General features: G+C 44.7%; 1 pseudogene; it reads left to right on the forward strand.

Annotated features, from left to right (window-relative positions):
* Nucleotides 1-3,738: 3,738 nt before the first annotated feature.
* LOC132680697 (E3 ubiquitin-protein ligase RNF167 pseudogene) lies at nt 3,739-6,743 on the forward strand (annotated as a pseudogene).
* The last annotated feature ends 7,351 nt before the right edge of the window (nt 6,744-14,094 follow it).

Below are 14,094 nucleotides of genomic sequence, written 5' to 3' on the forward strand. Positions count from 1 at the left end.
CATTGCAACGTTTAGACATGGAGTGAAAAAAGGAATATAAAAGAGAAAAGAAAGACGAGCCAGAGAGATAGGGAGAAAGCAGGTGAAAGTACCGGTTCGGAGCCCCAGGGAAGAAAGCACTTTCTTAAACCAGCATTTTCTATAATCAGATGGGTTAATGCTTCTGATAGGTCAAATCTGATGAAAACTGAAAGATGATCGCTGGGTTCAGTGATTTGGCGATCATTAGCGAGCTAGAGAAGAGCAGTTTCAGTGGAATGAAGGAGACAAATCATGACTCAAGAATGTTCAACAGAAAGGGAAAACTTGGAGAAAGCGAGTTATAGAAGGCCCTTTTCAAGGAGTTTTGCTAAAAGGGAAGAAAGAGAAAGGGGAGCAACAGTTGGGAAGGAGAGCGAGGTCAAAAGGGAGCTTTTATTTTATCTATCTCCCCTTCAATTATCTATTCATCTGTTCATATTTAATCCTGGGAGGAATGTTTATAGGCTAACAGACTGATCCATTAAATAGGGGAAAATGATGACTCTGAACAGAGAGGGAGAATGGCTAGAGAGATTGGCAATGGCTAGAGCCAGATCTAGCAATGACCTTGAGGGGGCACGAAAGGATGGGGATGTAACACACAGGTGTGGAGTAGGTCTCGACTGGGAGCATTAGAATGACAAGGTCAGGAGCCTAGACCCTGCTTCAGCTCCTTCTACTTTTTCTTTTTCTCCTTCTCTCTAATGGCTCCACAATCTAAATGTAAATTATCCCTTACAAGCTGGAAAATAAAGAATCTTACCCAAAAGAACCCAGTGAGGAAGGATGGCGAAGACGCCATGGGAACCTACAAAGAGACGTGGTAGGAGCATAGGGTAGTTGGGATGTTGGAATATTTCACATTTAATATCTTTTTTTTTTTTTTAGCTCTTAGATATCATTTATATTTGCAAGCAGGAGTGATTAATGATTCTATTTCAGTAAAATAATCTTGTGTCTATCTGCTGTATGGAGAACGAGTTGAAAATCGAGAAAAACCTATATAATCACCAATTGTTTAGATAATGCAATGCCCATCAACGACTTCACTCTTTTTCTGTGGCTGAATTGACTGACTGTTTTCTCCCACTGGAAGGACACAATATGGATTTGAAGGCTTATACAGGACCCCAGATAGTCTGATCCCATATCAAGGGACCTTATTGTTCGACATTAAACATTTCCTTTTGTTTAAGTTTTCTCAGAGGCCGTTACTAACTAAGGGAGGGGGAGGGTAGCTTTGGATTCTTTTGGGAACGTTAAAGATAGATTAGGAAGCTGCTGATCGTACAGAGTTCCTTAAAAATATGTCCAGGCATAGGAAGAATAGTGAACAATCGAAGGCAGATAGTTTTGATAGCCATTACAAACTAAACATTCTGGATTGAGATAATTACCAGTCATCTGTGACAACCAGTGAGGATTTTATCTGGAGTACCTAACTACAAAATGAAGAAATCTTAATAGGTTAAGCTAATGAATTTGTATTTAACTTAACTTGATAGTTATTTTCAAATTACATATTTGTGTGTATATAATTAAGTACATCTCTAGAGATAATGTATATTACCTATAAAATATGTGTGTGTATAAAATATATATCTAACACAAATTTTATGGTAAAAAGATTTCCTCCACAGCAACTTTATTTCTGGGACAAAATCCTTGTACTAGAGACAATAGAGACGATTCTTCCTCCCCTGAGCTGGGAGAATGTTTCATGGCCCTCTGCTTGCATAGGCCTCTCTAAGGCTCTGTTTCTGATTTTGAAACCACAATTTTGTTTTGTTTTGTTTTTATTGGAGAAGGTTTCCAAATTGATAAACTCCAGAACTAGAAAAACCTGAACGCATCCGGGCCTTGGATCACTTTAAGTATTCAGTCCAGAATGACAGTTGCATCCTTCTAGTGTAGTCTGATGTAGTATGAAATCCCAGACTCATTACATAGACTCTCCTCCCCCAGCTCGGTTCTAATTCAGACTTGAATTTCCGGGTATTTGGGGGCGGGTCCTGCTGGCTTCTCTTGTCTTTGCTTCCCTCCTGCTCCAGTTAGGTTCTGCTCTTGACTTCTCTAGGATTGGCCTCAGGGGGAGTAATCACAAGTGGCCAGTGTGGTAACCTTCTGGTATGGCTCGGCAAATTATCCCAAACTGACCCCTTTCCTCTTACCCGGTGAGTGTTTTGGTGTATTTCTCGGCAATATTTTTCTCCTGAATCTTCTCTCTGCTGCTCACCTGATGAGGCCGGTACCTTTCCTGGGCTGGCCATCTGTGACGGCTCTTCTGGCCTTTAGGTCGCTTCTAGTGTCCATCCTGTCGTGCTGTCCCTCTGCCCTTTCGGACAGAACCCTCCAGGCAATTTCTTTTTAAAGGTTTCCCATGGCAAGATCCATGTTTGGATTTTGAGAAACTTCTCTGGGTGTGGAAACGCAGCTTGACCCAATGCACTGCCCTCTCCTTTCCTCTAGGCCTTGAATTTCTCAAGTCACTTTTCTTTGGCTTGAGGTTAAGGGGAAACATCACGTCTGCTTCCCCGTGGGTGTCTGTGGATCAGCACAGCTCACTGCTAACTCACTCTGGAGAAAACTTCTCAGTACTTTCCATCTTTTTAGGCTAAGGTCAGTGAGTAGCTAATGCCAATAGGACCAGTTTGGGCCTGCTGTATCCTCTCCTCTGCCCCATTTTAAACATTCTGAAGGAATGGTATAGCATCCGTCTTCAGATGTAGGTGTACTTAGAGCTTATTGTTTTGTGCTTCACCCGAGAGAGATTAAGTCGAAGCAGGATGAATGGCCTGTAATAACCCATTATACTCCCACATTGGAAGACACAGGGAAAAGAAGACACAGAAGACAGAAGACACAGAAAATAAAGATGAAACAAGTCCGAAAGAAGATTTTGGCCAATGGAACCAATGTACAAATATGGCAGGATAATCCTGTCATGTGAGAAGGTGGCCACCCAAGTCTGGAGGGACGGCTTGGGCAGTGTACTCAGAATAAAACCTTTCCATTTCTGACTCGGCCAATCAGGCACATCTTTATTTAAAGTGGCCTATAATTTCCTTTTCTAATCTAAGTTTTGACTTCTGGGGATAGCACTTAAAGACAGAAAGGGCAGCTGTATGGAAATGTAAAGTCTGAGAACCAATGGATATTTGTAAATGGGCTCACAAGAAAGAATCTGTCTTGGTTTCCCACAATCTTATAATCTATTTATTTCTTTGGTTTTAGGGATCCAGTTCCATAACATATTCTCCAGGCCTCTATAACAGTTTAGAAACATTTATCATCCAAACACCCAACAGGTTAACCTCTAGCCTACACTGGTCCTCAGAAGAAGTAAGATTTTAGGGAGATTTTAGGGACACATCTATACTGTCTCTGAAACGGAAGTAGAAACTTACCAGTTTCAAAGACTGTGTTGAGTTACTGGGATAAAATTCTTAAACTGTTAAGTTCTTTTACACATAGACGATTCTTGGTTATTTGCATCATACGGTGGCATTTATTTGTGAATTGTCTCAGATTTCACCACTTGTTTACCACGTAGGCCTGACACTCGTAGATACTGACGTGCATTCTCAAATTGGATTCATCGATCTTAAAATCGACGTTGAAAGTAACAGTCGGCTACGCATTTTTTGCTTTGGCCTGCCTCAAAGTGAGACTGGGGGCGCCAGGCAAGCCAGTGTTAAAAGGTCTCACGAGAGGCACACCCAGCCTTCAGCGGGTGGGATGGAAACGCTGCGAGCACTCTCGAGAGACCTGAAGTAACCACAGCTGCAGCAGCCAGAGGGAGGAGCCGAGCACCGGAAGTCCTTCATTTGGAGAGCCGGCCCCCACGCCGGAAGGGGCCTGACTTTTCTTTAAAAGAGACCATTTTCCCGGAAATAGGAAGAAGCCTACTTGGCTGGAAGTTCCACTTCTTTGAGCTCTCCTCCTCTTTTGGAAGTTTTTCTGTCGCCTGTGCTCGCCTTTGCCCCCTTTCCTTGTTTTATCCTTAGAGTAGAAAAGAATGCTTTTAGTTTCTGCCTCCTAGTTTCGCCGAACTGGTTGAGTATCTCGCTCCCCAAGGTGAGGCTCCTGCCTCACGCCCCCGTGTAGCTGGGAAGGTGGGACCTGGGCATGTTTGGACTCCGGGGACGCTGAAGGAAGGGCAGAGAGAGGACACAGAGCCCCTCTTCTGCACCTGCTACCAGACTAGGTCTCCTCTAGTCTCGCCTCCCGCCGCCATGCACCCCGCGGCCTTCCTGCTTCCCATGCTGGGAGCCACCGTGCTGTGGGGAGCGGCCCCCATCCGGGGGCTCATTCGAGCCACTTCAGGCCGCAATAACAGCATGGACTTTGCAGACCTGCCAGCTCTCTTTGGGGCTGCCTTGAGCCACGAGGGACTTCACGGGTTACTTGTGGAGGCCCAGCCCGCCAACGCCTTGCATGCCCATTGCCCCGCCACCCCCGGTCGCGGCCAACGGATCGGTCTTCGTTGCACTTCTCCGAAGATACGACTGCAACTTCGACCTCAAGGTCCTGAACGTTCAGAAGGCTGGGTATGGGGCCGCTGTGGTACACAATGTAAATTCCAATGAACTGCTGACTATGGTGTGGAGCAGCGAGGAGGTCCAGCAGCAGATCTGGATCCCGTCTGTGTTTGTTGGGGAAAGGAGCTCCAGGTACCTGCGTGCTCTGTACGTCTATGAGAAGGGAGCGCAAGTGCTCCTGGTCCCAGACAATAACTTCCTCCTGGGCTATTGCCTCATCCCTTTCACAGGGGTGGTGGGACTGCTGATTTTGGCCGTGGCAGCAGGGCTGATAGTTCGTTTCATCCAGCACCAGAAACATCTCCAGCGGAATCGACTGACCAAAGAGCAACTGAAGCGGGTTCCTACACACGACTATCAGAGGGGAGACCGGTATGAGGTCTGTGCCATCTGCCTGGACGAGTATGAGGACGGAGACAAGCTGAGGGTCCTTCCCTGTGCCCATGCTTATCACAGCCGCTGTGTGGACCCCTGGCTCACCCAGACCCGGAAGACCTGCCCCGTCTGCAAGCAGCCTGTTCATAGCGGCCCTGGAGACGGGGAACAGGAGGGAGAAACTCCGGGGCAAGCAGGTGATGAGGAAGGGGAGCCAAGGGACCGGCCCGCCACAGAACGGACCCCGCTTTTGGGCTCCAGCCTCGCGCTTCCCACATCCTTTGGCTCCATAGCCCCAGCCCCCTTTGTTTTTCCTGGGTCTTCAGTAGATCCATTGCCCTCCCCATCCTCCTCTCCCTCTTCTGCGGCCGTCCTGGTCTGATACCCCCCTCCCCCCACCTCTGGCCACCTATCTGCACAGCCCCTGTCCCTGCCTTCAGTCTAACCTTGTGAGGGTTAGGACGCATTTCCACCGCAGGTTTCTTTCTCCTTTACTCAACCCTATCCTTTCGAGGGGGCTGGGGGTGGAAAGGGACGGGGTCTTCGCTTACTGGGCTAATAAAATTGTTTTTGTGGAGTGAAAACAAAAAGTCATTCAGATAAGTGCGAAAGCCATAGGTGAAAGCTGTCAAAGGCAATTTGAAAGAGCGTATTTTAGTAATTCGTGCCAAGGGTGACAGACAAAAAAAAAAAAAAAAAAAATCAGAAACGTTATCTTAAATCCCTCAGAGTATCTTAAATTTACCTCGGGATGTTAACATTTTACATTTGGCCTTGATGCAAGTTCTCCTATCTGTAAAAATTTCAGCGCATTTCTTTTAACCATTTTTGAGAGGGGTGGATATTAGTTGAATAAATGACTCTTATCTAAATGTTGAATTATCGTCAGTTAGTGCCTCGAGAGTGCAAAACTGTTGAAATGTCCATGGGGTCATGACAAAAAATAACTAGGTTGCAGGTCCCCTGTCCTCTGCTCTTCTTATGTATTAAGTGCCTGTGTAAACATAACACGTTTAATTGCTTTACAGCATGTGGTCTTTTAGTATTCAGATATGGCTAATTGGGGTGGAATTTCAGGAGGATGCGTTTTAGCTTTGTCTTTTGTTTAAATGAAGGACCCATGCCACACGACGTGCTTTTCACCTGAGAGAGGTGACTGTTAGGCCATATTTTCTGTGCGTGGAGCTCCCTATGCGTAATTCAGGAGTTAGCTAATACCCTTCCTTTTTAGAAATTAAGGTCATTTTCACCTTTTAATGATTGTTCTTATTAGCTAAGCAAGTTCTTATTGTACGCCTGCTTTCAGCTCACCTCCGACTTCCTGATCCTGCATTGATAATGCAAATGATTAAATACTCTGTTATTTGGATCAGAATGTTCTCTTTCATGCAAGCCTTGAAATAACTTTTACACGGAAAGACTTCTGTATTGGAAAACAGAGTCAGTAGTCATGAGAAAATGGAATATTTAAGTGAACGTATAGTTTTATTTCGATAAAGATACATGTGAAATCACGGTTTTAGAACTGAGACGGTTCTATTAAGGCAATTGCAAATATTAGTCCGATGGATGATCTGTTCTGTTCATTAATGTTATGCTCCAGGTTTTTATTTCAATATTTTTCACAATGTGCATCTTTTGGCATGAGATTCTATTAAAATGTGTGCATTGATGAGCATTAGACAATATTGAGGGCTGCACAACCATGGGATCTCCAAGGAACAGACGCTGAGGTGGAGTTTTGTGTTTATAAGTTGGTTGAGGAGTGAAGGAAGCAGAACTGGGCAGAGGTAAGAGTTGAAGGCCACACTGCCATCGCACGAGAAGTCTCGGCGGGTGCCCCAGAGAGCACTGGAGCAGGGATGGCCCCGTAAAGATGTCCCAGATCAAAGCAAGAGAGCAGGTCCACGTGACCCTGAAGTCACCAGTCATTTCTTATAGGCTGGCACAGGGGGAGAGGAGTGATCTTGGGCCAGGTAGCTTTCTTCAGGCAAGGACAGTTTCTGGAGAGAAACTCTGCTGAGAACCTTTGACCGCCAAGGTTTAGTCCTGGGTGGACTGGGGCCGGGTGGGGGGTGGGGGCGGAGGGGTGTTGGGCAGACCACTATAGCATATTCTATAACGATTTACTAAGGGTGGGTGGGCCCAAAGAATAACAAGTGTGAGAAACTTCCCTGGCTTACGTTGTGCAGCGTTCCTTTCTGTTTTAATATGACATTCTGAGGTTAGCTCCAGAGGTGAGCAATGTATGGAAAGTGGCTAACTGCTACCTGTATGAACTTCCTCTAAAGGGAAGGCCACAAGAGTGGCCTTTGTTAAGCCCAGTGGAGGATGAATGAAAGTCACAAGCAAAGACTATGAGATGTTTCATGTACTCATCACGTGTCCACTGAACATCTCCTGAGCTTCCATGACATTCCAGGCACAGCAGGGAGCTGTGACAAAGAGAAGGAAGGTCTCATCCCCAATTCTCTGATATTCGGGAGAACACAAACAAGTAAACAGCCATTACGTAGCGTGATGCTTGTGACAATTAGTAAGAAAGGGGATATATGATCAAGGAAGAATTATCCACCCGTGCGCTGGAGTGGCTGGGCTCACACTGGCTCAAGAGAGCCAGTTGCTAATTCTGGAAGCCTTGCCACCTCGTTGCTAAACACAGGCATTGCCAAACATTAGATTATATAAACTTACTATTAAATAATGTATATTAAAACAAAAGCTAATACACGCTCATCACTTCCTAATTATTTTACTCTTCCTTACACTCTAGAGGTTCTTTCTGTCTGTTAGCCCTGCCTGCATATAGAGCTCATGCAGGGGTGTGCTGCCGCGCATGCCTTCTGATCTCTGTGTCAGTGACATTACATTGGAGCCTGAAATTGGTTGCGAAAGAAGTATTTATACCACAGAAGCTGGCAAATACTTCTCGCCCATCTCGCTTCCCCTGGCTTGGATTTATGTATTGTTTTGCTGGTTACCTAGACTTAAGAAAGTGATAGAGACAGTGGCAATAACGCAGATTAAATTTAAATGCGTGTCATGTCTTCAGCTGTTACGTTACCAATAGCACAAAAACGTGAGGAGCTATCCTTCACGTGTTTGAAAACTATCTGGCAAATAAGTCCCCATGTCATCGATGAATGAGTGAAGTTGTCAGTACATCTTCACTTTTCCCCCCTTTTGTCCTTCTCATTGAGATCAATGGAAATATCGAGTAAGATTTATGTCAGAACTATATGAGTTTGTCAATGCCGTGAGCAACTTCTGAATTGGGAAGCAATCAAGCGTTTATTCAGAGTCTAATTTTGCGAAAGCACGGTTCAGTTGCAATCATAGTTTGGCGGAATGGGCAAGTGTTCAGCAATCATCAGCCTAAGTGTTCCGGGAGGATAAGTTGGCTATGTCGTATGTACAACAAAGAGCCTTGCGTATTTTATTCTTTTCGTAAACTGCACTACACATCCTTTTGCATCAGTAGAGACTGTACTACAATTGTGCGCGTAGGCGCATCTCCGCATTTTCCCCAACAAGAGTGGGTTGCTAATCGTTTGCCAGCATACGACTAGGTAAAGCAGAGCAAGTGTAGACGTTCACCCAGTCACTGTATGAGCACGTGGGAGGGCGTGTGACCCGTTCAGGAAGGACGGCGGCGTGAGGGGAGAACAGAGAGGAAAAGGAAGGTTTAGCTGAGGTCACTAGTTGGATGCAGATTCCATTCCTCTCACACCGTGTTCTGCTTTGTAGCAGGTCACACGAAGAACAAGTTCTCGGGCTCCTCTTTCATTCTGCCATCAACACTGCCGATCACAAATGCACTGGCTCCCGTGTGGCCTGCATGAAGTCCCCAAGTGCAGCACTTCTCACACTCCTTACTCTTTCTGCTATGAGCACATTTTTGTGACCATCTCTTCAGCGCTCTTGAAATCACCTGTTCTCGCTGGTCAGGTGCTTCCAGGCGGTCTGGCTCTGTGTGGATTCTCTCCAGTGCTCACTATTCCTTGCGTTATTTTGGGAAACCTAAGCCTTCTCCTCATCATTGGAAAGCCCCGTCTATCCATTACCCCCAATGGCAGGGCTACTTCCTCTGGGTCCTGGCTTCCATATTGGAATATTTTACTCAGTGTCCCCGGATCATTTGTCCTAAGTCCCAGTTCTCAAGTCTCCCCCCTCCTTGTTTATTTTGCTCTTTTCCTCGTATAGATTTACCATTCTTAATTTTTGTAGAATTCATGATCGAATATTTGACAAATCAGAAATCTCTTTAAATTTAAATGTGAAACTTCATGCGTTTTTCCAGCCAAAACCGTTTTCAGCATTCTTTAAAACATTAAAAAAGTGATGAATAAAAAGTGTGTTTTAAAGACAAATGCATGGGGCGCCTGGGTGGCTCAGTCAGTTGAGCATCCGACTTCGGCTCAGACCATGATCTCACAGGTCGTAGGTTCGAGCACCAGGTCGAGCTCTGTGCTGACAGCTAAGAGCCCGGAGCCTGCTTTTGGATTCTGTGTCTCCCTCTCTCTCTGCCCCTCTGCCACTTGCACTCTGTCTCCCTCTCTCTCAAAAATAAACATTAAAAAAATTAAAAAAGAAAGGCAAATGCAGAACTATTATGACTTAATGTTTTTGCTTTACAAAGACTTTTTTTTTCTTTAAAAAGTTCATGGTATAACACATCCCTAGCCTGTAGATTCCTTAAGGAAAGAAACAGTAAATGTTATCTAATTATCATCAGGTACTAGCTCAGTCACTGTCATATGCCCCAAATGAATACCTAAATATTTTTAAGTCATTTCTTTAAAACTTGATTATATAAATGAGATTATAAACTTTTTTTTTTATTTGGAATAAGTATGTCCCCGTATCAAAGCCATGTGCATGGACATCAGTGGGATGTTTTGAAAGATGTGTTAATGTTTTTAAAGATGCCGTTACAAGTTCTGTCTCTGCTGCTTTCTCAGATGGTCATCCTAACTCCACACATTAAAAAAAAAAAAAAATCTATTCATCCAGCCATTCTATCCTTCCATTTTTTTCACCCAGCTGCTCAAGCAGTCATTCCTTCTGTAAATACTAGCCTGTGTGTTGGTATTATGACAGTGTGCAAGATAGATAGGGCATTGCTCTCACGGAAGGAAGAGAGGATTAAGCCCATCATGTAAAATGTGATATAAAAATACATCTCTAGTACTCACAGTAGAGACTTTTTGGGCCGTTAGGTAAGGAAGAAAGACCTAGAACATCACAGGGGAGGAAATGAAAATTATGCTCCATTCTCAAAGGTGTAAAAGGGCTTGGCCCAGAAACGAGGAGAGGCAGGGGTATTTAGTCAGACTGGGGCACAATCCTTGTAAACCTATGGGGAAGAGAATGCGATATGTTCTAGAAACAAAAGGAATCGCAGTATTTCTAGGGCTTGGGTTACAAAGCAGGGAGTAAGGAGTGATGTGGCCGCCAGCGTGATGAGGGGCTAGAATGGGAAAGACCCCATCAACTGGTTAGACAGTTTGGAATTCTCATCATGACTGAGGATGGGTTACTACGTGAAAGAGGGGGCAAGACTAGGGTTTGGGAGGCCAGTTAGAAGGTGGTGCAGTAGACCAGGTTGGTCACCTGACCTTAAGTGGTGGCTCAGGGTTTGGGGGGAAAAAATGGCGCCATCCAGGTAAACACTGTCACAAAGGTCTGGAGCATAAGAGAAGATCCAAATGAATAAATCTTCACAGTCCAGAGCCACGGGCGAAAATCTGTTTCTACACAGGTCAGTTGTATCATCTTTGTAAAGGTGATAATTTTTGATACCTTATTTTCGAGAGCTTGTTTAGCTTTCTCTTTAGCAAAACTGATCAACCTCTGTTATAGTGGAAGAGAAAGAAGACAAGAGAAGGACATTTAAACAGAGGAGATGCTTTTCTGGAAACCTGTTAAGTTGGCTGTTTCACTTGGGAACCAAATCCAAACAAGATGCCCGACTGTGCTTAATGTGCATGCCCTCTGGGCTCGTGAATATTCACACTATTGGATGGGTCACATGCAGAGTCAGGGGCTTTTGTGGTCTCCTTGGAACCGGATGAAGACCACGGGGAAAGACCAAAAAGCTGAGAGGGCATCTCAAGTCTGGAGCGTCTGTCCACTCGATTGAAAAAGACATCAAGGCACTTGGAACATTAATTTTGGAAGAAGACGACTACAGTAAATGATAATTGCTGCATGAAGACATGGCGTTATTGATTTATAAAAGCCCGTTTGAAGTTTTAAAGATCATAGATAGATTTCCGTAAGATTTCTTTCAGCACCACATAGATATGCTTAAAGGATCTTCCTTAGTTAAACGTGATCGTTATTCAACATGTGACCATAATTACTGATTGTGGGTGTGTGTATGTGTGGGGGGGCTGATTTGCTCTTTTTATCACTGTAGGTTACTGTTTTGGTGAATTTCAGATTGCTTAGTTTTTAAAGATAATTTTATTTACTTAAAAATGAAGAGCAACTTTGATTGTCTGATATTTCTTGCAGTGGACCTTCATCGCCAAAGAGATGGTTTACTTTGCCTGGAAAAGGAAATGTGACCCTAGGATTACACCCTTGAGAGATGAGACTTCAGTTCAAATTGGAATTCATGGAGTAATTGCAGCCTGCGGTAATGCATCTTCAACAGCTTAAAATAGCTATTAGATGGGTAGAAGTTTCCCCTAGAGGAACAGCCGTGTTCACTAGGGGATGCCTTTTGTCTCCTCCAAACCACCATAGCAGCCTTTGAACAACGCACAAAGAAACACAATATTGGGTATTTTCCGGAGCGATCTGAAAATTAACTGAGAACAAATGTACTCTCATCTCTTTTGGATTGTGTTACAAACAAAAAATAGATAAAATAATATCAGCGAAGACTCCTATTTGAGTTCATTTTGGGGAGAGCATAAAATTGGAACTTCCTGAAGCTCGTCCTCAAGGTACAAACAAGTACCTGAACCAATTCTTCGTTTAATGGGTCATTAAAGCCCTTTCATCGGTGCTTCTTACAGAAAAAAAAAATGTAAACAATAAAAAAATGTCATTTTTTTTCCTGCCCTTGTAGGCAAATTCTGAGCAACAGCAAACAGTGAGGTATTTCTTTATTTTTACTTTTAAAATGTTTATTTAGTTTTTGAGAGAGAGACAGAGCGTGAGCAAGGGAGGGGCAGAGAGAGAGGGAGACAGAGACTCTGAAGAAGGCTCCAGGCTCCAGGCTCTGAGCTGTCAGCACAGAGGCGGGTGCAGGGCTGGAACCCGTGAACCATGAGATCATGACCTGAGCTGAAGTCGGCCGCTTAACTGACTGAGCCACCCAGGCGTCCCATGTATTTTTTTATTTTTAATTGCATCATGAGCCACTGGTTTTCTTAAACATTCAGTGAACCTGACTAGTTTTTTTCTTGGTTAGAATTTGCACAGGAAGTGACAAGATCGAAATAACAATAATACGTTTTAAAAGCCCTTTGAAGAGTCCTCCACTCGTACAGGCGGTTTTGCAGCACAGACCACGGTGCAGATGCCGTGGAGCGTGGCAGGTGAGACATTGAACCACACCTACTAGATAGGAGGCTGCAGAAAGGCAACAGGGGTTCTTCTCTCCTGTCCAAAACTGATGAATGGCAAATGCCCCCAAGGGATCCTGTAGGAAGGGGGCAGCCAGGCTGAGATGAGAAAGCCTGGCTGTCAGAAGGCTTATAAAAAAAAACACGCCCAGAAGAAACGACACAAGGCAAATCAGGAAAGCGAGCAAAAAGGCTGAGAGTCCAGAGAGAAGGGATTCAAGGCAAACTGGAGGAACAAGGAGGTGAGTGACAGTCCGGTCGCAAGGGTGGGTGATCCGGGAGACAGGGAACCTGTGAGGGGGGACAAGGCAGGCTGCAGGCTGATCCCATCCAATCAGTTCGGGAGGTAGACGTGCAAAAATGCAGAGACACAGCCCGGCAGTTCGTTCAGAAATCCTCGGATACAGGGGTAGCCGCTTAAAGGACCCCGACTGGGTTTAACGAAGGACAAGCAGGGGCTGGGCCTCGGGCATAAAACTATCAGGGGTTTCAGATGCCCAGAGTCTGTGAGGGGTGAGCTGACAGTGGTGCAAGCCAGCGCACGTCAATCGGCAGCACAGCTCTAGAAGGTGGGAAGCAGAGTAGGCTCACTCAAACACTGGGCAAAGAGCACCGGCTGTGTAGCAGCTACGTCGCATGGGTTATAAAGAGACGACAGGGTTGGTTCCTTTTCCTCAGGAATCTGAAGATTGGGTTGGGTAGGGCTGCCGCCCGCAGCCACTCCCCTTCCATCTGCAGAGTATACACGTAGTAATGTATATTATTCATTTTTACAGATCTTTACGTTTGTTTTCCTTTGTGACCGGTGGGCTTCGGCCCCAGCCAACCTGGCCTGGAAATTTGCATGTAGTTCTGAGAGAAGCCATTGCTGAGTGCGTGGGCAACAGACTAAGACATTTTCTTGACATCCATCCTAATTTATCTTCCAGGCATGTAGCCATTGGAGGCCGAGCAGCACAGTTGTTCTGGAGCCCCCTCCTTGGCCGCTAAACCTAAGCCGACGTTGCGGGAAAGGACTTTAGCGTTTGCAACTATGTTCTCTTCGGCTGATGAGGAATGTCTCTTACTTTTCTACGATAGACCTGGTGGTCTATTTTTAGTAGTCAAGTACTTGAATGTGCCATCCGGGTGTGTCAAGTGTGTCAATATCATTAAATATTGGGATACACAGGGCAGAGTCTACAGTAAGGGTCAAGAAGCCACATGCCTTCTGCAAAATCCGGCCACTGTCCATTTTTATAAATAAAGTATTATTGGAACGCAGCCACACTCATTCATTTACAGATTGTCTACACCCATTTTCCTGCCGTAACAGCAAAGGTGAATAGTTACATTTGTCCCGCAAAACCCAAACTATTTATTGTGTGGTTCTGTAAGAAAAAGTGTACTGACCCCTAAACTATAGTCAGCAAGTTTCCCGGTGGTTAAGAAAGCATAGGTTCAGATCCCATCTTTTTTATTTCCTAGCTTTGTGGCCTTGGGCAATTTAACTTTGTTCTTCAGTTTCTTTATCTGTAATATGGGGATAATAATACCTCCTACTTCATAAGCTTGATATGACCATTAGATTAATTAAA

This window comes from Panthera onca, chromosome A1 (assembly GCF_046562875.1).
Source record: "Panthera onca isolate mPanOnc1 chromosome A1, mPanOnc1 haplotype 2, whole genome shotgun sequence".
NCBI lineage: Eukaryota > Metazoa > Chordata > Mammalia > Carnivora > Felidae > Panthera > Panthera onca.